At 39.1% G+C, this 21,789-nt stretch overlaps 1 protein-coding gene across 2 annotated transcripts in view; it reads left to right on the top strand.

Moving 5' to 3' along the window:
- The first annotated feature begins 4,612 nt into the window (after positions 1–4,612).
- SPOPL (speckle type BTB/POZ protein like) overlaps positions 4,613–21,789 on the top strand; it is a 39,701-nt gene continuing 22,524 nt past the window's right edge. Inside the window, exon 1 of one of the 2 annotated variants that reach the window (XM_060776131.2) lies at positions 4,613–4,973. The gene's annotated coding sequence lies outside the window, so the exon portion shown is untranslated. The remainder of the gene's footprint in view (positions 4,974–21,789) is intronic. The other variant, XM_060776137.2, reaches the window with a different exon arrangement.

The following is a 21,789-nucleotide window of genomic DNA, read 5'->3' as shown; positions in this document are numbered from 1 at the left end:
CATTGACAAAATATGTCCTCTCTAGGCATTTCCTAGGTTTTCTTGCTGTGTAAACTATGTACTTTTACAACTAGCTTGTTTTCTCTGTCCGACTTCACACAGTATTCATCACCACAATCCCATGTGTTTTTATGCCTCTTGCAAAGAAATTCCCTTGAACTTACAACAATTCAGCTGGGGGTGAACGGATATCATTAACCTACAGAAGCATGTTAAATTCTCTGCATTCATTTGAGAATGTGGCAATGAATAAGACTTAGGAGCTTTCAAGTCCTACATCCTATCATTTTCAATGACCACAAAGGAAAGAACATGATGAGAAATTTTCTGCACTCCTCCGCCCCTTTAGAGATCAGACGAAGCATTCAATTAGAAAAGTGGCAAACTTATTTACTACTCTGGGAGAGTATCTCTAAAAACACATTTAGATGTTCTTTTCAACAAAATAATATTTTAGATGTTTCTATAAAGTGTCTTTTTTTCTGGAGATGAAAGGGAGGGAAAGGAATGAGAAGGTCTACTTTGGATTTTCACTGTCTTTGGTATCATATTTCCCCCAGCATAGCTTCATTTCTAAGATGCTCAGAACTGAGTTCTGAGAAGCTACTGGCTCAGGAAAAAATATATTATGTTACATCCTATTAAGAGTGGGGGAGAGTGCTATAACAGTTGTTAGACAAACAAATGCAATGGCTGAAATCTAGAGAAATTCCTCACCGCTATGTGTTTGGAGGTTTACTTTGTTTCCTTTTTCAACTTTTCTTTCTATTTTTTTTTCATTCTGCTCACCTCTCTTTTCATTTTGGAGGCACATTACACATTGTGTACATAATACACAAAGATGCCAGAGGTGCACTGTATTTTTCTCCCAAAGGTTTTTAAACAATGGAAAGAGATGGCAGATGCTACAAACAAACAGAGATGGGACACTTAATTCTTCCCCACTAACCATTTCCCCTCTTCATATTATCCCCCTTTGCCTGTAATTTTCATTACATACATCCACACAACCAACTCCCCATGCTGCAAAAATACTGTTACATGCAGCTACTGATTTGCTTTAAGACATATTTTAGCACTTGTAAAGTCCAGGGAATGGAAAGGAAATATACAGCCAGAAAGGTAGAAACAAGGGGGCACTGGACAATTGATGACTTGGATGAAAAGTGGCATCCCATGTGGGAACTGGTATTTGAAATCCTTGATAAGGTCATCTTTAGTTTATCAGAAGTTTGAAGTTTTCTGGCTGTTGCTGGTTCCACCTCTCATGGGTTGTGTGAAGGAAAGAATTTGAGGAACTTGATGCTTTTTTGTGTCAGAAGTGACTTGAGATAACTGCAAGTTGTTTCTGGTGTGAGATAATTGGCCATCTGCAGAGATGTTGCCCAGGGGACGCACAGATGTGATAGCATCCTGTGGGAGGCTTCTCTCATGTCCCATAAGATGCTAATGATGGTAGTTTCCCGGCCTGTATGAGGATAGTGACCTGTGCTGGTGAGACAATTTATGTTAATCAGTCTGAATAGTTTCCAGGAAGAGGACAAAAGAGGGCAATGGGCATCTTCTGTGACCTTTGGTTTGCTCCATTGTTAGGTGTATGGAGGCATTTTAGGAGATTATGGTGATGTAGGGCATTGTTCCCTGGAGTCCAACATGTGGTGAAGCACAATTCCAATGAAATTCATGGAAGGTTACTTTTTTAGACAATTGGAAATTGCTAGGTTGCTGGCTACATTTTTCAATATATTTCAGACTCTGTAGATGGCAGTGCACGTAGTAGTCCATACAGGGAGATGTGATGAGACAAATAGCCTGGACCCAAACCGCTTAGGGCTTTATAGGTAAAAACCAGCACTTTGTATTTAGGCCCAAAACGGACCAGCAACCAGTGGAGCTGTCGCAGCATGGGAATTATTACCTCAAGATACAGCGCTCCAGTTAGCAATTTAGCTGCCGATTTCTACACTAATTGCAGTTTCTGAACTATCCTCAAAGGCAGCCCCACATAGAGGACATTACAGTAGTCCAAACAGGATGTGACTAAGGTGTGGACTACCATGGCCAAATCAGGTGTCTCAAGGTATGGCACAGCTGGCACACAGCTGACACACAGCAGCCTACTCGCTGCTCCTCCCTTGGCAGGCTGCCCTGGCACTCCATGCAGTCATGCCGGCCACATGACCTTGGAGGTGTCTACGGACAACGGCGGCTCTTCGACTTAGAGATGCAGATGAGCACCACACTCCAGAGTCAGACATGACTGGACTTCATGTCAGAGGAAAACCTTTAACTAGGAAAATTGTGGAAGATCCAGGGTGGGAGAAAGAACTCTTGTCTGTTGGAGGTAGGTATGAATGTTACAATTGGCCACCTAGATTACCATTTCATAGCATGACAGTTTTTAGGGTGATTAGCTGGCCCTGATTGTTTCTTGTCTGGAGTTCCCCTGTGTTTGAGTGTTTACAGTTATATTTACAGTTATAATTTTAAGAGTTTTTTTTAATACTGGTAGCCAGATTTTGTTCAGACTAGAAATAGGAAGATTTCCCATTCTCTGCTCCTGGAATTACTGCCTAAAGAGGGCTAGAAAGAACCCCCTCTAAGGGCCCTTCATCACAGCAAAATAAGATATGTGCAATGTGCATAGGAATTTTTTATTGATTTTTTTTTTAAAAAAAAAAACTATAGTCCGGCCCTCCAACGGTCTGAGGGACAGTGAACTAGCCCCCGGTTTAAAAAGTTTGAGGACCCCTGGCATATATTCACCCAAGGAAGCCGAGGCAGACTAAATAGGATACGGATCTGGACCAAACTTGGCACACAGAACCCTGGTGACCAATTGAACATAGTAGAGGGGTATGGGGGGGGGGGGCTGACCTTGGAACCCGGGACTTATAGTTCACCCTAAACCCATCTGACAACGAATCTTGCCACACAAACCCAACATGGCCAATATGGCTGGGATTTGGGAGTGACTGACTCACAATTTTTGGAAATTGCAGTTCACCCACATGCTTACATATTTTCTAATAAAGCGTTACACATTACGAAACCTTCCCCAAACAAGCATTGCCTTTTTCAAATAACCCAGGCATCGCCGGGTCTCCAATCTAGTAATAAATAAAGTGAAGGGTGGCATTATCCCTTACCCAAAATATTTTGGATTTCAGATTTTTAAAAATTATATATATATAATCTGAAATCCAAAACATTTTGGGTAAGGGATAATGCTGCCCTTCACTTTTGCCTTCTAGGAAAAAACACTTTTTCTTTGATAGTATGATAGTTCCAATGTGGAACTGATGCAGTTTGACACTAAGCTACTCCAAGTCCCCTTGGGGAGAGGGGGTGGGATATAAATAAAGCTTTATTATGATAATATAATGGAGCCCCCAGTGGCGCAACAGGTTAAACCCTTGTGCTGGCAGGACTGTTAACCAAAAGGTTGCCAGTTTGAATCCGGGGTGTGGGGTGAGCTCCCATCTGTCAGCTCCAGCTTCCCATGCAGGGACATAAGAGAAGCCTCCCATAGGATGGTAAAACATCAGGGCATTCCCTGGACAATGTCCTTGCAGACGGCGAACTCTCTCACACACAAAGTGACTTGCAGTTTTCAAAGTTGTTCCTGACACAAAAATAGTAGTAATAAATCTTTACTTGTATCCTGCTTTTCTCCCACAATGGGACCCAAAGCGGCTGACAACATATTAAAAGAAATACAAGTCCAAAACAATCAACGTATATAACTCATAAAACCATCTATAAAATAAAACAGAAATAAGCATAAAAAACCAAATACATAATTATTATTATTAATGTAGTTTGACACTACATGCCTCAATGCTATGGGATCAAATGTAGAGAAGGCTCAAAACTTTGGAAAAATGCAACTCCCAGGACTACTGGCTGTTAGGAATTGTGGGAATTGAAGTCCAAAACACCTGGAGGGCCGAAGTTTGCCCATGCCTGAGCTAAATTCCCTAGGAGTGAAAGACTTGTCCTGACAGCCTAAACCAGGGGTCCTCAAACTAAGGCCCGAGGGCCGGATATGGCCCTCCAAGGTCATTTACCCGGCCCTCACTCAGGGTCAACCTAAGTCTGAAACGACTTGAAAGCACACAACAGCAGCAACAATCCTATCTCATCGGTCAAAAGCAGGCCCACACTTCCCATTGAAATACTAATAGTTTATATTTGTTTAAATTGTTCTTCATTTTAGTTATTGTATTGTTTTTAAGTGTTTTTTTGCACGACAAATAAGATATGTGGAGTGTGCATAGGAATTCATTCATGTTTGTTTTTTTTTCAAATTATAATCTGGCCCTCCAACAGTTTGAGGGACTGTGACCTGGCCCTCTGTTCAAAATGTTTGAGGACCAATGGCCTAAACTGCCATGGTGTGGTCCCCTTTCACTGGCATCCTGGGGCTTGTAGTTCAGCGAGGCCCGAGCACTCGTTAGCTGAGACTCAAAATTCCTCTACATTAAACTACCAATCCCAGAACCCCGCGCGGCAAAGTCGTGGCAGGCAGCTCCAATAACATCTAGCGCTGCCTAAAGGCCAGAGCAAGCCTCCTCCTCTTCCCCCTCCCCGCTGGACACGCCATCACTGAGGGCGGCGGAGGAGCGTGACGTCGCTCCCGGAAATGAGGAAGCGGCGGCGGCAGCAGCAGCAGCGGTAACAGCAACAAGCAGCTGCCCCCAGTTTCCACGGCTTGCTTGCCTACGGGAGCCGCGAGGGGCCTGGCACCGGAGAACTCGAAGGGAGACCCGGTGGAATCCTTCCTCGCCTTTTCCTCCCCGGCATCGGCGGCGTTGAGGGGAAGCAATGCGGCTCCGCTGCCGAGGCGCGATCGTCCCGCCTCAGTGCCCCTCTCCTCTCCCCACCGCCTAGGGGCGCCCACAAAGCCCCCCCTCCTCCTTTTAAAGTCAAGGATGAGGCTGGCCCAGCCCCCCCGCCGGTGCCCAGCTCTGGTACGTGACCATGCCTCTTACGGCTCGGTGCAATGTCTCTGTGGGGTGCCTGCTCATTGGCTGTGACCAACTGCCCCTGTTAAATGTACTATTGCTGCTGCTAAAATATAATATTATAATATTCTTGGTTCCCCCCCCCCCCCCCATCTATGGCAATCCTCCTGTTCAGATATATGTGCTCCTCCGAGGCTGAGAGAGTGTGACTTGCGCAGGGCCAGCCCATTGGGTGAATGCTGAACACTGCTGAATTAATGCAGTCCAGGCCTCCGGTGGCACAGCGGGTTAAACCGCTGAGCTGCTGAACTTACTGACCAAATGGTTGGCGGTTCGGATCCGGGGAGCGGGGTGAGCTCCCGTCTGTCAGCTCCAGCTTCCCATGCGGGGACATAAGAGAAGCCTCCCACAGGATGGTAAATCATTTAGGCATTCCCTGGGCAACGTTCTTGCAGACGGCCAACTCTCTCATACCAGAAGGTTGGCGGTTGCAATCCGCAGGATGGGATGAGCTCCCACTGTTAGGCCCAGCTTCTGTCAACCTAGCAGTTCGAAAATATGCAAAAAATGTGAGTAGATCAATTGGGACCACTGGAAGGTAACAGCGCTCCATTCAGTCATGCAGGCTACATGACCTAGGAAGTGTCTACAGACAACACCAGCTCTTCCGCTTAGAAATGGAGAAGAGCACACCCCCCCCCCCCCCCAGAGTCAGACACAACTAAACTAAATGTCAGGGGGGAACCTTTGCCTTTACCTAACCCATCTGTGGTCCTTATTTTTGTTATAATTAATTATTTTATTCATAATTGTCTATTCTAGCATTTGAATTCCTGTATATGCACTATACTTGGAGCCCCTGTTTTGTTTTCCGTTTTTTTCGTGTCAGGAGTGATTTGAGAAACTGCAAGTTGTTTCTGGTGTGAGAGAATTGGCCGTCTGCAAGGACATTGCTCAGGGGACACCTGGTTATTTGATGTTTTACCATCCTTGTGGGAGGCTTCTCTTATATCCCCTGATAGAGGAAGCTCACCCACGCTCGAACCTATGACCTATTGGTCTGCAGTCCTGTCGGTACAAGCGTTTAACCCATTGTGCCACCGGAGGCTCCCTGATAGCGCAGCGGGTTAAACCGCAGAGCTGCTGAACTTCCTGACTGAAAGGTTGGCAGTTCAAATCCAGGGACTCCTGCTGTTAGGCCCAGCTTCTGCCAACCTGGCAGTTCGAAAACATGCAACTGTGAGTAGATCAATAGGTACAGCTCCAGCAGGAAGGTAACGGCATTCTGCAGTCATGCTGGCCACATGATCTTGGAGGGGCCAACGGATGACGCCGGCTCTTCAGCTTAGAAATGGGGATGAACACCACCTTTCAAGGTCGGACACGACTAGACTTAATGTCAGGGCAAACCTTTTCCTTAGGCCGCTTTAGCTGCCATGGCTCAAGGCTGTGGAATCATGGGAGTTGTAATTTGACAACTTTCACTTTCTCTACCAAAGAGGGCTCGTGCTTCCTCGAACTACAAATCCCAACGTTTCCATAGCATTTCTCTTTTGTATAATGTAGTGCAACCATAGTGTAATATACACAAATGAGCTTGGACTATGATTGCAGGATGAGGTGTTATCTTTTGAACAGTTAATAACTGTATTTATAGGATTTCTTCTCTGATTTTAATGTGTTGTATGTATGCTTTTATGTTTCAATGTGGCATTGAATTATTGTCAATCTGGAAGCCAAGCTGAGTCCCCTCTTGTCTGCATCTCTCTCTTCTTTCACAGGGTGAGATTTGGCGCCCTACTTCTTCCTCTCCTTCTCCTTCACATTTCCCTAAATCTTCCCATTTCCCTAAATCTGCCATCCTAAAAAAAAATCAGAATTGGGAATTTTGTGCCAATTTTGAGTCCATGTTTTTTGAGCAGGGCCTTTTTGTCAAGAGAAAGGCCAAAAGGAAAAGCCTTTCTTTTGACAAAGGGAAAGGCCAGCCTGGGATGCTTTGTGCTTAACCATTTTTTCCTGGATGTGTGTTGTTAGAAAAACTCTTGATGCTTGCTTTCTTTCTTTCTTTCTTTCTTTCTTTCTTTCTTTCTTTCTTTCTTAAATGTGCATTGATTACAGTGAAATACAATAGGCCTTGGTATCTCCACTGGGGATTGTTTCCAGGGCCCTTCCAATGATACCAAAATCCATGTATTCTCAAGCCCCAGTATATACAGTGACATAGTAAAATAACATCTCTTATGGAAAAAGGGAATATCAAAATTTGTTTTTTGGTAGGGAAATATTTTCAAGACATGGATGGTTTAATTTGTGAATAAAGAATCCATAGATACGAATGACCAGTTATAATGTATTTGCATCTCTTCCCTTTTATTTTCTTACTTTTTATTTTATGCTCAAATGAAATATTTTGGAGGAGAACATTTTGTTTCTAATGTCTTTTTAAAAGGAACAACAGTGTAAAATCCTTGAAATCTCTTTAGAATGAAACTCATCGGACAAATGGCAAAAGGGTGCATCTATACTGTAGAAAGTTTGACACCACTTTAACTGCCATGGGCTATTTATTTATCGTGTCATCAGCAACCATTGTATTACAATTCTAACAGAGCAAAACAAACACACAGATTAAAAAGAAAAAGAAAAAAAAACACAGATTTTGCAAATTTGGTAGTTGGTTAAATGTCCTTTGACCAGTATCTGGCCACTTGGAATGCCTCTGGTGTTGCTGCAAGAAGGTTCTCCATGTTGCATGTGGCAGGGCTCAGGGTGCATTGCAGCAGGTGGTCAGTGGTTTGTTCTTCTCCGCACTCGCATGTTGTGGATTCCACTTTGTGGCCCCATTTCCTAAGATTGGCTCTGCATCTCGTGGTGCCAGAGCGCAGTCTGTTCATGGGCTCAATGTTATGGAATCCTGTAAGTCAGTGGATCTCCAGAAGTTTTGGCCTTCAATTCCCAGGAATCCTAACAGCTGGTATATTGGCTGGGATTTCTGGGAATTGTAGATCAAAAAAAGTCACTTTGAGACCCACAGGTTGAGAACCACTGCTGTAAATTATACTTTGATAAGGCACTAGCACTGTTGGGCATAGAAGGATTAAGCCCTTGTAAAACTGCAACTCCCATGATTCTATAGTATTGAGCCGAACGTATCTTTTATAGAAATAAAATTTAATATGTGTAATTGTGGTATTTTTACAATGTTTATGTGTTTTGATTATTCCATAACCCGCCTCAAGAAAGGAGTGGCGGGTAAGAAATAAAATTATTATTATTATTATTATTATTATTATTATTACTAAGCTATTGCAGTTAAAGTAGTGTCAAAATGCACTCTTTCTACAGTACAGACACACCCTTAATTTCCAGGTCCTTTTCTTGTACTAACCTCCCCTCTTAGAAAAATGCACCAAAATCCAAGTCAAAGGTATCGATTAGAAACAGTAATAATAATAATAATAATAATAATAATAATATTTCTTGCCTGCCTCTCCTAACTGTTCAAGGCGAGTTCCAACATTACTAAAACACACATTCTCCTAAAAGCATACTTTAAAATATACATATTAAAACATATTTCCTCAAAATACATATTAAAATACACAAAGCGGAAATTAAACATAAGGTGCAAGTTAAAATTCATCATTAATGTCTGGGTAGTAGCTGCTATCAAGTGCAGCTTTTGCCTTTCGTGAAACCAGCTTGCTGTGGAATCATACATGGGTCTATTTTTCCATAATTCTATGCAAAATAAGTCTCTTCAGAACTTTGTAAAGATGGCATAACAAAGATATTTGTCTATAGCTTTTTGGATCATTACTGTCTGCCTGGTTTCAAATGGCTACAACTCTTACTTTCCTCCAGGTTTTATGGATCTGACAGGATGCAATGAAGTTGTTTAGCAATTTCAGCAGTCAGCACCTTGCTTTTGGGCCAAAGTTCTTAATTTTTTCCATCTGTAGATCGTCTAGGCCAGATGTTTTGCCATTTTTAGATTTATTAAGAATCAATTCCAGTTCAGTAGATGTAAAAGGTTCATGAAGTTGTTCGCATTATCTGGGTTGTCTGATTATTGGTTTGCTTCCTAGTTTGGTGGCAAGGTTGGGTTTCCCATTCCTCAGAAGTTGATGCGTTATCTGATCTGCCTTTATGTTGGCATGGGTATTAGTTTATGAGGGATCATTGCTCAACTGTCTTAATAGTCTCCACGCCTACTGACTGCTCATATCGACTTCTGTTATCAGCTTTATCCACTGTTCTTTCTTGGCTTCAGAGATGGAAGTAAATGAATAAATAAATAAATAAAAAGCTACCATGAAATTGCTCCTGTAGTAATGGGACTAAAAAATGATTACACAACCCAGAAAAAAAAAATCTTGGTGTATTGGTTTCTAGGCCTGTTCCTGATTCTGAAAAGTGCATTGGATAGACTGCATCAGCCCTTCTTTCTTACTTATTTATTTACAATATTTATATCCCATCTTTCTTAAACCCGAAGGTGACTCAAGGTGGCTTCCAACCAGGCAGCAATTTGATGCCTAACAGTATACAATTAAAATGGCATTTAAACAGAATTAAAAATACATTCAAAAATATTTCTTTCTTAGATATGGTTATGATTTTCAAGGATGAGCAAATGGAAACTGGTAGATGGCATATGTTCTATATCTCAAAAACTAGAGCTGATAGGCAGAAACTGGTGCCATTTTTGTAATCAGCAGTATAACCTGCTGAGGCACCAAAATGTGTGTTGGCAGTGCTATTGATATACCTGGGCTTCATGTTAAACAAAACATATGAGGAGGAGGAGTGACAACTCTTGAGATTGAAATAATGATCCTTTGAAGTTTGAAGGCCCAGTGTGGTCTTTCCTAGACAATCAGGGACTTAGAAGTAAAATTTTGTTTATTTACTTTATATATATCCTGCTATTCTCCTAATAGCAGGATATATATGAAGTAGAGACTAGACTGGAATGACATGTCACAATTTTCTGGTCTGCAAATGCAGTTGTGAAAGAAATATTAGTCTGAGCATGATTTTTTTTTTTTACATATAATAATGATGCACATAAGCCAAACTTTTTCAACATAATAGTGATGATGTGGAGGCTTTTCCAAAAGCACACAAAAGCAGTCTTCATTGCTACTGATAGCATTCCTTGCCTATGACTTCACCATCTTCCAGAACTGAATATTTATGCCCAGCTGACTTTAACAGAATTTTAGTTCTTCTACAACACGGGCAGCAACATTTCAATTGTTTCTCCCTGGTGACAACAGTTTTTGCAAATGAAATACATTGGCAGTTAATGGTGCCTTGGTGGCAGGGGAGTCCCTGCCTTTGTGTCATGGCAACAAAGCAACCTTCATTCTTTCATTGAGAAGTTGCTTTTGTGTGAACCTTGTGCACATATTGCCCATCTGTTGCTTTCTTTATTTCTGACTGACAAAAGGTATTGCGGCAGTGATTGCTCTTGTCTCCATATTTTTGCTGTCAGGCAAACATATTCTTGGTGCATTTTGGAGAACAGGCAGCCAACTTCCTTTCCTTTTCCTGAAGCTGCAGTTCTTGTTTAACAGATATTCACATATCTCCCTTCCTCTTCAGTAAACTATTCAATGACTATTGTAAATAAGTGTGTCTGAGAAACCTGAAATGACTATATTTCTAATACTTTACATTATTATTCTGTCCATCCCGTATCTATTGTTTGGCTGTAAATTGTTGGCTAGATTCTAAATCAACTAACAGTGAGAATAAGCTAAAAAGATTTGGTTGCCTTGCCTGCAGTTGTGATGCACTGTGGAATTAATACAGTTAAACTGTCATTGGACCTGAGGAGTTCTAGTTTTACAATGTCTTTAGCCTTCTCTGCCAGATAGTCCTGGTGCCTCACCAAACTCCAAACCCCAGGATTCCATAGTACAGAGGCATGGCAATCAAAGTAGTATAGAACTACTTTGATTCCACAGTGAAGTTGCACCCAGAGACTTTTGGTCTGTATACACACTGCGGAATTAGAGCAGTTTGGCACCACATTAACTGCCATGGATCAATGTTATAGTTCTACATTGATCTCACTATATAAATCTAATACTACAACAAGCCTTCGACCATACATTGAACAAGCCAAAAGTTTTCTGCCATCTCCTGGAGGAATACTTAAGCAATTTCTTCTAAGAAGTTGTTATTGGTGGCTAAAATCCTCTTGGTGGCATACATTGGGATCAGCTCCCATTACTCCAATGTATGTACTTTTAAGATCTACCTGTACAATATCCTCCTCCGTGTACAACTTCAATTGAATTCACCCCTCCATGGCCAGTCAGTAGTAGCTAGTGAAGGCAAAGAGCCTGTGCACATTATGAGTGTAGTTTTGCAACTAGAAAAAGAAGAAGCTGTCATCCTCCCTTGCTCCAGCTTACTAGTGAAGGAAGTACAGAAGAATGACAGTCCTTTCTTTCTCTTGGCTATAAAACTGCAATTGAATTGTACCTGGGCTAGTTTTAGTGCCCCCTGACTGGCTGTGGGGTTATGCCTGGGTGCCATCACCTGAAGTTGCATGCAGGGGTGAAGACCAACAAAAGAGATGCATTTTTCACTAGTGATCATACTGGAACTTGACCAATATGCGCCATTATTGATGCCATGTTTTCTAGTTGGCTCCAATTTGTGGTACCCCTTGAGCAACCTTATTATAGGATTTCTTGAAACAATATTTGGAGCAGGTTTGCAATTGCCTTCCTCTTTGGCTAAGAGAGTAGAGCATACTCAAAATTGCCTGGTGAGTTTTTATGGCAGGGCAGCAATTCAGTCTTAGGGTGCATCTACACTGTAGAATTGGTGCAGTTTGACCCCACTTTAACTCCTGTGGCTCAATTCTGTGGAATCATGGGAGCGGTAGTTTTATGAGGTCTTTAGCTTTTTCTGTCAAAAGGTGCTGGCACTGCACCAAACTACAACACCTATGATTTCATAGCCATGACAGTTAAAGTAGTGTCAAACTGCATTAATTCTACAGTGTAGATGCAGCTTTAGACCAACAATCAAATCACTGTACAGTACCATGCTCGCTCTCTCCATGCATGTCATAGTTTTCTATATATGTCTATATATATTTCTCTTAAATACCATTTAAAGTGGTATTTTTATGTTACAGCAGTGAACTTTGAACATAAATGCTTAAGCACAGTAAGCTTCTTGAGGTCATATTCAGTCATGGTTCTTGTTGGTGACCTTAAGATAGTTGCAGGCTGGCAATAGGTCAGGTTGGGACTGTAGTTTGTTGTTTGAGTTCACATGTTAGGGAAGGTTAGTGGTTAGTAATGAAAATATAAAGGGGTGAAAAGTTGTCTTTCAGATTCCTGAGGAGCAAGTTGTACACAAATACCATACTTTCCTTTTCGAAACCAGTAATTGTGTTTGCTTTGTACCTCTCTGAGGAATGAGAAAAGGAATTGCATTGATATGTATTGAACTTGAGATTCAGTGTGGACCACATATTTGTGAGCAGTTTGATAGTCAAATAAGGACTACCAGACCCACCCAGTCCTAAATGAAGGCACATTACTTGTATAGTAGTTCATTGTTACTTGTTTGGAACCAGTATGCTGGCCTATTTGTCCTAAATTAGTAGGTTATGACCTTCCTTTCCTACACAGGAAATGAATTGCTCGTGTACTGCTATTGCTGTTTGCACTGCTGCAGTCACACTGTAGTCAGTGACTCATTCTGTTTACTCCAAATTACGTGTCTCCTCCTCTTTAGCAGGAAGGCCTGGATCTCTTGTTGTCATTAATTAACTTCTAATTAATACTATCAATACATGTCAACTATTTTGAATTGCACTGCCTCACGCTACGTCATGGGGAGAAAGTGTATATCCTCCCAACATGAAAAGGGAAGTGCTTGGTGTTTAGGATGAAAAAAAAATGCCCTGAAAAAAAAAATGGTAGGTTTTAAGACTGCCTAGTTCATTTGCAACTGGCTCTGCAGTTATGAAGTTGTTGCCAATTGCCACCTCTTTTTGTAGGGTACTTGTCTAGGATGCTTTATTAATTGTTAGACTTAGCTTAGAAGAGGCAAGATTTAAATATAATTCAACAATTGATTAACGGAGCATTCCAATAACACTTTTGAAACTGAAAACGAAATGAGTTTTTAAGAAAGATCAATACTAACAATTATTAGTAGCCTAAACATTTACTATTTTTTTAAAAAAACTTGGAAGAATTGAAATAGTGATACTCATTTAGAAGGAATTATATAAGCATACTACTATAGACGCTAAGCCCAGTAGATTTGAGAGCAAGATCATTCCCATAGGTCTCATAATGTGTTGGAGGCTCATATCCTTGCTTTGTATAGCCATATCTCATATGCAAGGTTTCTTTCTTTCTTTTAGGTAATTACAGGTTTATCTAAGCATAAGCACGGAAACTTTTCTCAAGTTTGCACTTATCAATGTAACTTCCTAGGCCATTTAAACTGTTTTATAATGCAAAGTCAGATTTGATCCAGGTTAGACTCAATATGAATTTGAAAGCAGTAGGAGCCCTTTGATATGTGTACTGTGCAATTTGTAAACTGATTTATCATATTATCACTTAGGGTTTTTTAAAAAGAAAATACTTAAAAGTATTTTTTTGTTTTTTGTTTTGCTTGGCTATTTGGCAATGTTTTGGAAAGTTAAAACTCAGATTGAAGTGGCTTTATCTAACTGGGGATCAACAACCTGCCCTGTAGTCCCTAAAGAGTTGCTAGACCTTAAGAAGATTTGAGGGTTGCTGAAGGCAAGAGTTTGTAAGGGAAAGAGAGACAGGGAAACTCCCATTTCATAAGCAGATATACTTGTATAATGTTGAATTTAATTTTGATTTAAAGTGAAGGTGAAGGCTAGAAAGCAAGAGTAGACAACATAGTTAGGCAAGACTATGAATTATCTACTGTGGGAAGGGGACAGTAGGGCAATGTGTAGATCTGAGTTTTGAACATCAGTGGCCAAACCATGTTTTGGCATTTTGTGGCAGCTTCTTTTGCAGGGAGCAATATCTGTCCTTGAATCTCTTTGCATTGTTTTGCAACACAGTGGCCAAAAATGCTTACTTCTAACCTTGAGCTTGGAGCTACTATAGTATCTCTGTAGCTCAAATCAGGAGAGGTAAATGGCAGCTGGACAGACTCGGTGGAGATATTAGCACACACATGTTGGAAAATTGAAATTTGGAAGACTCATTCTGATGCTCTTTGGATTTTGAAGTAATAAGCAAGTATGTCGAGTTGAAACCAGATGCAATTTTGGGGGGATCAGTAGAAACATACTGACTTTGGCTTCAAACATTTCATTTTATACTTACGATTTACTTTTAAAACATCAAATGTTTAGTTTGTTGCATATTTGCTTTCATTAAAATTGAGGAAAGGCTTTTAAAAACATAAATTTAAATAAACTAAATGTATTTTATGTTCTATCAGTCTAGGTAGCCTGATGATTCATTCAGAAGTGATAAAATGTGTTGTGTTACCATTTTACTACAGTATATTTGTTATTGCTAATTAATAGCCCTTTGTCTTTTATGAGGGAGTTACAGACATACAGTAGAAAAGGGAGTTGGATTATAGTCTAGTGATGTCTTAGATCCTAATATTTGGGATCATGGGAAGTAGCTTCCTATTTTGTCATATCAAAGTAAGATTGTTGTAGCTAGCCTAATGTCAACTACACTCAGTTAAAATGTGAAATATGGCCCTCTTGACTTCAGAAAGATCACCAGGTCATCATAGGCCTTGAGTGTGATTAATATATCTGCCCTTCATATTTTTCAAAAACAGATTTTGAGCTGGGTCCAGGTCAACTCTTGGGAAAGGGGACTTGTGGAAAACTCTTTTCCTGGCTCCTATTAGATATCCAAAATGCCTCTTCTGAGGTCATGGGATGAGGAGAGCTAATGAAAGATGTGAGCTGCCTAACTGTTGAAAGTCATTTGTGGTCAGCATTGAGTTAACAGTATGATGTATAAGATTGTGTTTCTTGTCCAGGCTAGATCTGTTTATCTGTTTTTCATAAATGGATCTACTAAAGCAGAAGTTAAACAAGGTTCAGAGGGTTGCCCTGTTCTCTCTTTCAATTAAAATAAACATGCTGGCAGTTTGCATGTATAAACTTGCAGCTAATCTGTTTGAACTTCGCTTCCTATAATTAGCTGCTTTTCACATTTCCCGAATATACACATAAGAGTGCACGTGGAGCTTAATAAGCAGTATTTGGAATACAATGTCAAATGTGTGGAATTCTGGAAAAAAGCAAACAAAATAAAAACCCTTCTTTCAACCATATACTGCATGAGGGGGGAATTGTAATGTGACTCAAGCAGGAATGCATATATTCTTGATTCTTGCACTAAATTATATTCTATTCTTAATTTTGAAGCCCCTGGTCTTCTCCTTTAGTTAAATATAGAGAATTTAGCTTCAGAGCTCAGTAGACTAAGGTTTGTTGGATGCAGAGGTCATACACTAAGACAAATTTGGAAACATATTTACTTAATTGAGAAATTGGCTCCCGGTCAAACTTGAAGACAATTTCATATTATACAAACTAGAGTTTTCACAATAAATGGGCAAACATATAAAGAAATGAATGTATTTACATCTTCTATTATAAAAATAAATTCAGTTCTAGAAATAGAGACATTGCAGCAGAATTCTAGCTTTCATGCATATATTCAAATATGGCTGAATCACTTTTATTGTGATTCTGATCTTAGGATTCGGAATATAATGCAGGTGCTAAGGATGGAGTGGAGTAAGTACAAATCTGGCATCATGTGACAAACATGTTCTCCATTATGGTTTCAGCGTATGATGTCTAAGCGTTTCTGCTTGCTGATAGAGTAATTGGAGAGATTTACAGAGGTGTTTCACCATCTTGCTCAAATATACATCTCCCAAAATCATGGCCTCCTTTAGTCTAATCTGCAGAATACTGCAATAGCCATTGCTGCATAAGAATATTCTAAGGGTGCATCTATATCAGCATTCAGCCATTACAGTTGAAACAGTGCCAAACTGCATCAGTTCTGCAGTGTATATGCACCCCAAATCTCTCCTGAGTCTTGGGAGTTGTCAGAAGACTACTGGGAGACGTTATTTGGTGTTTGGTGTCCCCAGTATGCTGATGATGTGGCTAAATAATTTGAAGCTTCACCTTGACAAGATAGTTAATTGTAAAAGGAAATCAGATCATAGCACTGCACCCTGTGCTGGAAGGTATTCTCCAAAATTTTGTGTTCATAGCTTGGTTGTACTCCTGGACATATTCTTGATCCCAATGCCCAGTTTTCAGTAGTAGTTAGGAGTGGAGTGCATGATCACAAGTAAAACTACTTCACCAGCTGCACCTGTTCCTAGAGATCTCAGGGATAGTGGCATTGGCATTTACATTGATTGCACCCTGTTTGGATTTCAGAACAGATCCTATGTGTGGCTACTTTTGCAAATTGTTTGCAAACTGCACTTTTGCCAGAATGTTGACCAGTGCGGTTATAGGGAATATTAAATTCCCTTGTTGAAATAGCCTCACTGACTGCTGGCCTGTTTTTCTTCCCAGTGATGGCCATAATCTATATATCCTTGGATGCAGGATGTTTGAAGGTCCATGTCCCCCTATATGAGCCTCCCTGCTTTTTAAGATCCTCCAGGGAACTTTTCTCCCACCCTATGTTCATGCCTTTCTGATCAGTACTTGCAGAAACTCTTTTCTGTGTCTGCTCACAGAGCTGCTCCACACAATGCTAGGTTAGGTCCTTCTCTGCTCTTCTTTCACCAAGAGATAAAAAATTGTAAGTTGATCATCCCTTATTCAGAATGCTCCAAAATCCAAATTTGTCTCTATCGGTGTCAGAGATTATGACACCTTTCCTTTCTTATGGTTCAGTATACACACACTTTGTTTCATGCACAAAGCTATTATGAGAAAATATGTTCTTGTCTAAACATTAGGAAGAATTTAATGATAAGAGCTGTTTGATAGTGAAATAAACTGCCTTGTAATGTGGTGGAGTCTTCTTCTCTCGAGATTTTAAAAAAGAGACTGGATGTCAGGAGTGCTTTGATCATGTATTTCTGCAGGTCAGGCAGTTGGACTGGATCTAATATTTTCAAACTTTATGATTCTGCGATTAAAAATATTGTAAAGCACTATCTTCAGGCTACATGTATAAGATCTATATGAAACATAAATGAGTTTCATATTTAGGCTTGGGTTCAACTCTATGGTATGTCATTATGCATGTATATGCAAATGCAAATATTCAAAGTCTAGAAAAAAGTCTGGTCCCAAAAATTTCAGATAACAGATACTCTTCCTGTGTGTGTTTAAACAAGCTTAGGTGACTATTTGTGTAGAAAATTCTCTTAATTAACATGCTATACTGTTCCCTTTATAACCGTTTTCTAATTATTTTCATACTGTTGTAATTAAATGGAATATGAAAGTTTGTTGTCTTTTAAAAAAACAACAACACTTTTTCTGTAGATTTACATCTTCTCAGCAGTCATGGACCAGACAATTCATTAGTTTTGTACCTTTTTTTTCTCACAAGGATCTGGCTGGGTCAGAGCAAACTGAAGAAGAAAGAAGATATAGTGATATCTTGACTTAAGAGTTTCATTCATTCCATGAATGAACACTTAACTCAAAACATTCTTATCTTAAAGCAAATTTCCCATTGAAATGCTCTTAATCAGTCCTATCCTCATCTCAATTTTTGTTAAGTGTTTTTTAAAAAAGAAAATGTACTTTGTAGATAATAAATAATATATAAATGGATATTCACATGGAACAATAAAAAGAAATATCAACTTTAAAATCATAGAAGCACAAAGTTGTGGCAAAGAATCACAGTTGAGACAAAAAATGTATGTTGGCCAATGTCACAGCAAGCATGACCTCCACATTCACATGGAACAATATAAAAAGAAAGATCAACTTAAAAATGATAGAAGCACAACGTTGTGGCAAGGAAGCACAAAGTGAAAAAACAAAGGCATGGAGGCTGCTCCCTTATAGCCCTAACGCCCTGAACTCTCACATTAGCATTCCATCTTCTCTAGCTCTTAACTCAAAATGCTGTTCTTACGTTAGAGCAAAACCGGGGCAGCTGTGTTTAACTCAAAACACGCTTAAGTTAGGATGCTCTTAAGTAGAGGTTCCACTGTATAATTAAAAGAAAGATGACAAAATGTCAGATACCGGAAGTTCTTATATTAATGTCAGGCATTGCTATTCATCATTAAAGTGATCTTTTTGGAGCATTTTTTAAAGGTGTGTCCTCTATGGATAGAAAAGATGTAAAACAGAGAGAGATAAAGAGTTAGTAACGAAGAAAAACATAAGTTGGAATAAAATAGTGCCAGTGTTTTGTTTAGAAGTTAGCTGGTATGATTCAGATTTGCACTGTTGTTTTGTAAATAGGTATATTTACAAGTATAAATGGGAGTTCTGCATTAAAACAAGGATGTTCATCAACTGCTTTGGGTTTTTTGGTATGTTCTTTGGTTGTTGGAAATCATGCTCTTCCGTCATTGGTTTAAATATCTTTTAAAAAATAAATTCATTTTGTGCCATGCAACTACAGATGGATCGAGACTTGTGCTAAGCATTGTGTAGAATTAAATACCCTCATATACAATAGAGACCCTTAACTGTTTGTGGTGAGTGGTTGTCAAATTAAAGTCTAACATAGCCTGCTGAATTTGAAGTCAAATTTGGTGGACTCAGATGCCACTACTTCTGAAACCTATTTCAGTAGAAATGTACTCATCCTTTTAAAAAAACAAAGGTAAGAGAAGAGTTGATTAAGAGACAGACTGAGGTTTTTTTTCCTACATGTATATTTTTGTCTTAGTTACATTGTCATTAGGATTTTCTGACAACTCTGGCTTCGACTGGAGCTTCACAACCAGTTAGACAAATTTCAGAAAAAAATGTTTCTGTTTTCCATCTCAGGAAGCTTTTTTGATTCTGAATCAATGATTGTTGACATTAATGGACTACATAAGGGAAGCAAATTGAAGCTTAATCTATAGGGTGGTTCAAAAAGATTGACCCAATTTGAAATCACTATATCTCTGCAATCTCGAACCATCCATGAATCATACATATTACCACTGGAAAGCATGAAGCATAGTGTTTCAAATGATTACCGATAGATGCCTCTCCCACTGTACATACAGCCCTTAAGACCTTAGGAAGTTATGCTTCCACTAAAGTCATAAGTTCACAGTGTGGTTGTACTTTTCATTTGATCCTGAACTTGGGAATCAAAAGAACACTGGAACTTGGAAAAGCAGATATGAACAAAGTTAGTAAGAACCTCAAGTGTAAAGTGCATTTATAAAGGCCAGAAGCAGAGAGAGTAGAGGAGGTTGATTCTTCTTTTAAGTTCTCCTGGGACAGACAAAGCTCTCGCCTTTCACCGCTCCACTCAAACTAGATGATTTCCTTTTAAAATAAAAAGCTATGGTACAGTACTTATATTGACCCCCCTAGATAAGTCATCCCAGGTTTTTGAGTTTATTTTTTTGATTAAAATTTCAAGACTTATGCTCAGGCTGATAACACACCACTTTGATGCTCCGGGATCACATTTATAGTTCGGTTCCTGATATTGAAGGTGTGCTCTCAGATATATGGATGATTCTTCATAATTTTCATTCCATAAAAATTTAGTTTTCAAAAGGAACTTCTTAAGTGTGAGTGGAATTGTGATCAATGAAGTGTTTTGGTGAAAGAATTCATTTCTACCAATGACACAGTCTATATTGATCTTTACTTTTAGTTGTGGCAATGTCTTGAGAGTCACATTTCATTTAGTGAATGGCATAATGGTAGAAATCAAAACCTTTATGCAGATTTGTATAGCCAAGTGCTATACAGGAAAAAGGAAATCCATTTCAGGAAGGATAATAGGTACACACAAGGAGTGTGTAACCCCAAATGTTTTATTTCTGAGGATTTCATTTCATGCATACAATTCTGACACATTAATTGCCATCAATTCCAATGTTGTAGGTATCTTAAAAACTATGACACAACCAGTTTTATAGTGTAATAATTAGACAGAGGGTACATCTAGAGTTTTTCACTGCTCTACCTGCCATGGCTCAATGTGTTACAGTCATGGGAGTTGTAGAGTCACTAGCACTCTTCGGCAGAGAAGCATCGAGTGATATCAATTGCAATGGCATCAAACTGCATTAGTTCTACAGTGTAGATACACTGTAAAGCTGGGATTCCCACTTAGTAATGAAGATTACCAGATGACCTTGGACCAGTTACTATTTCTAATCTTATTTCACTAGCATGAGTAAATGAAAAGGGCTTAGAAATATGCATGCCATATTAGGTGGTTTTGGGGAAAAGTGGTTTATTAATAACTATAAATGTAGGAATTTTTCCCACGAGGAAAAAATGGGATCTTGGACTGAAATGGATTGGGATTTATTAAAGGATAACTGTGGTCCCTAATACCTGGCAGTTTCTGACCCTAATCCTGTGCCTAGTTACAACTACATAGCTCAGCCTTATATTGATTAATTTTCTAGATTTAGTTGTAACATACTTTCCATATAATTGCATTTCATTAATTGAAGAGATGTCATAACTAATTCAGCCACCTCTATTTTTTCCTCCCCTTCTCTACTCAAATAATTACATTGCATTGATTTTTAAGGCAAGGACCATCTGATTGTTTCTTTCTATACACGTAACAGTAGCAACATCTTATTACACTATCCTTGCATAAACTGATTTCCCATTTTTATTTCCCCTATTCTTAAAAAAACACATTGCGGTGATAATTTGCTGCAAAATGAAGTAGATTAATGTACTATCCCTCACAGCTCTTTTAAGACAGTTATATGCAGAAGTTAATAAGCAGGAGAATCTAATCGAAAATCATATTTAGCCCTCACTAGTCCTTATCTTTTCTTTTCTGCAGTCTACAGATTAGTCTTATCTTAGTTCAAGAACTTCAAGATATCTGCATTAGCTGAATGGAGACATTCATGCTTTTAGTGCTTTCCTTATCCTTTTGCATCATGATAGTAATGTGGCCTCCAACTGCTTCTGGGACTTAACTTTGACTGCTCCAGGAAATCTGGATTTCTGATTGGGTTTCCTCTGAAGCACATTGCTTAGCAGAGAAATGGTGTGAATTTTCCAGAATTAGTAGGACTCAAAAATTGCAACTGCTTTAAATAATGGTATCTGATTTAGCATATTTCATTTATATATTATGTTCAAACACATTCAAAGCTTTATGTGGAAATTATTTTATTGGAATAGTTTGGTAATATAAAGAGAATAACAAATTTCTGCTAGTATCTAATGAAAAATGCTTACTTCTGAAAGAACACATACCTGCTTGTTTGCTGGGGTATAACTGTAGAACAAGTTGAATATTTCATAACCAAAAATATTTGGGAACAAATTTTGATTTTACTTTTTGGATTTTGGAATATCTGTATTTGCATATACATACGTTATGAGATAGCTCAGAGATGGAACCCAAGCCTAACCATGAACTGCATTTATATTTCATATAAATGAAATATATTTATATAAATGAAAGTAATTTTACACAATATTTTTTTAGTAATTTTGTACAGAGAAATAGCTTTTAAGGAGAAAAATACACCAAGTAGTTAGAGAACTAAAAAGTAAACTTCATTGTAGGAACTCCAGTCTAGCCAAGAAAGATAACCAGTGCTTAAACTCCAAATAGGTTGCCTTAAAAAATTTGACAACAGTAAATAT

The sequence above is a fragment of the Anolis sagrei genome, chromosome 1 (assembly GCF_037176765.1).
Source record: "Anolis sagrei isolate rAnoSag1 chromosome 1, rAnoSag1.mat, whole genome shotgun sequence".
Lineage (NCBI taxonomy): Eukaryota > Metazoa > Chordata > Lepidosauria > Squamata > Dactyloidae > Anolis > Anolis sagrei.
The sequence above is the reverse complement of the archived record's forward strand: the minus strand, read 5'-3'. Positions and strand labels throughout refer to the sequence as shown.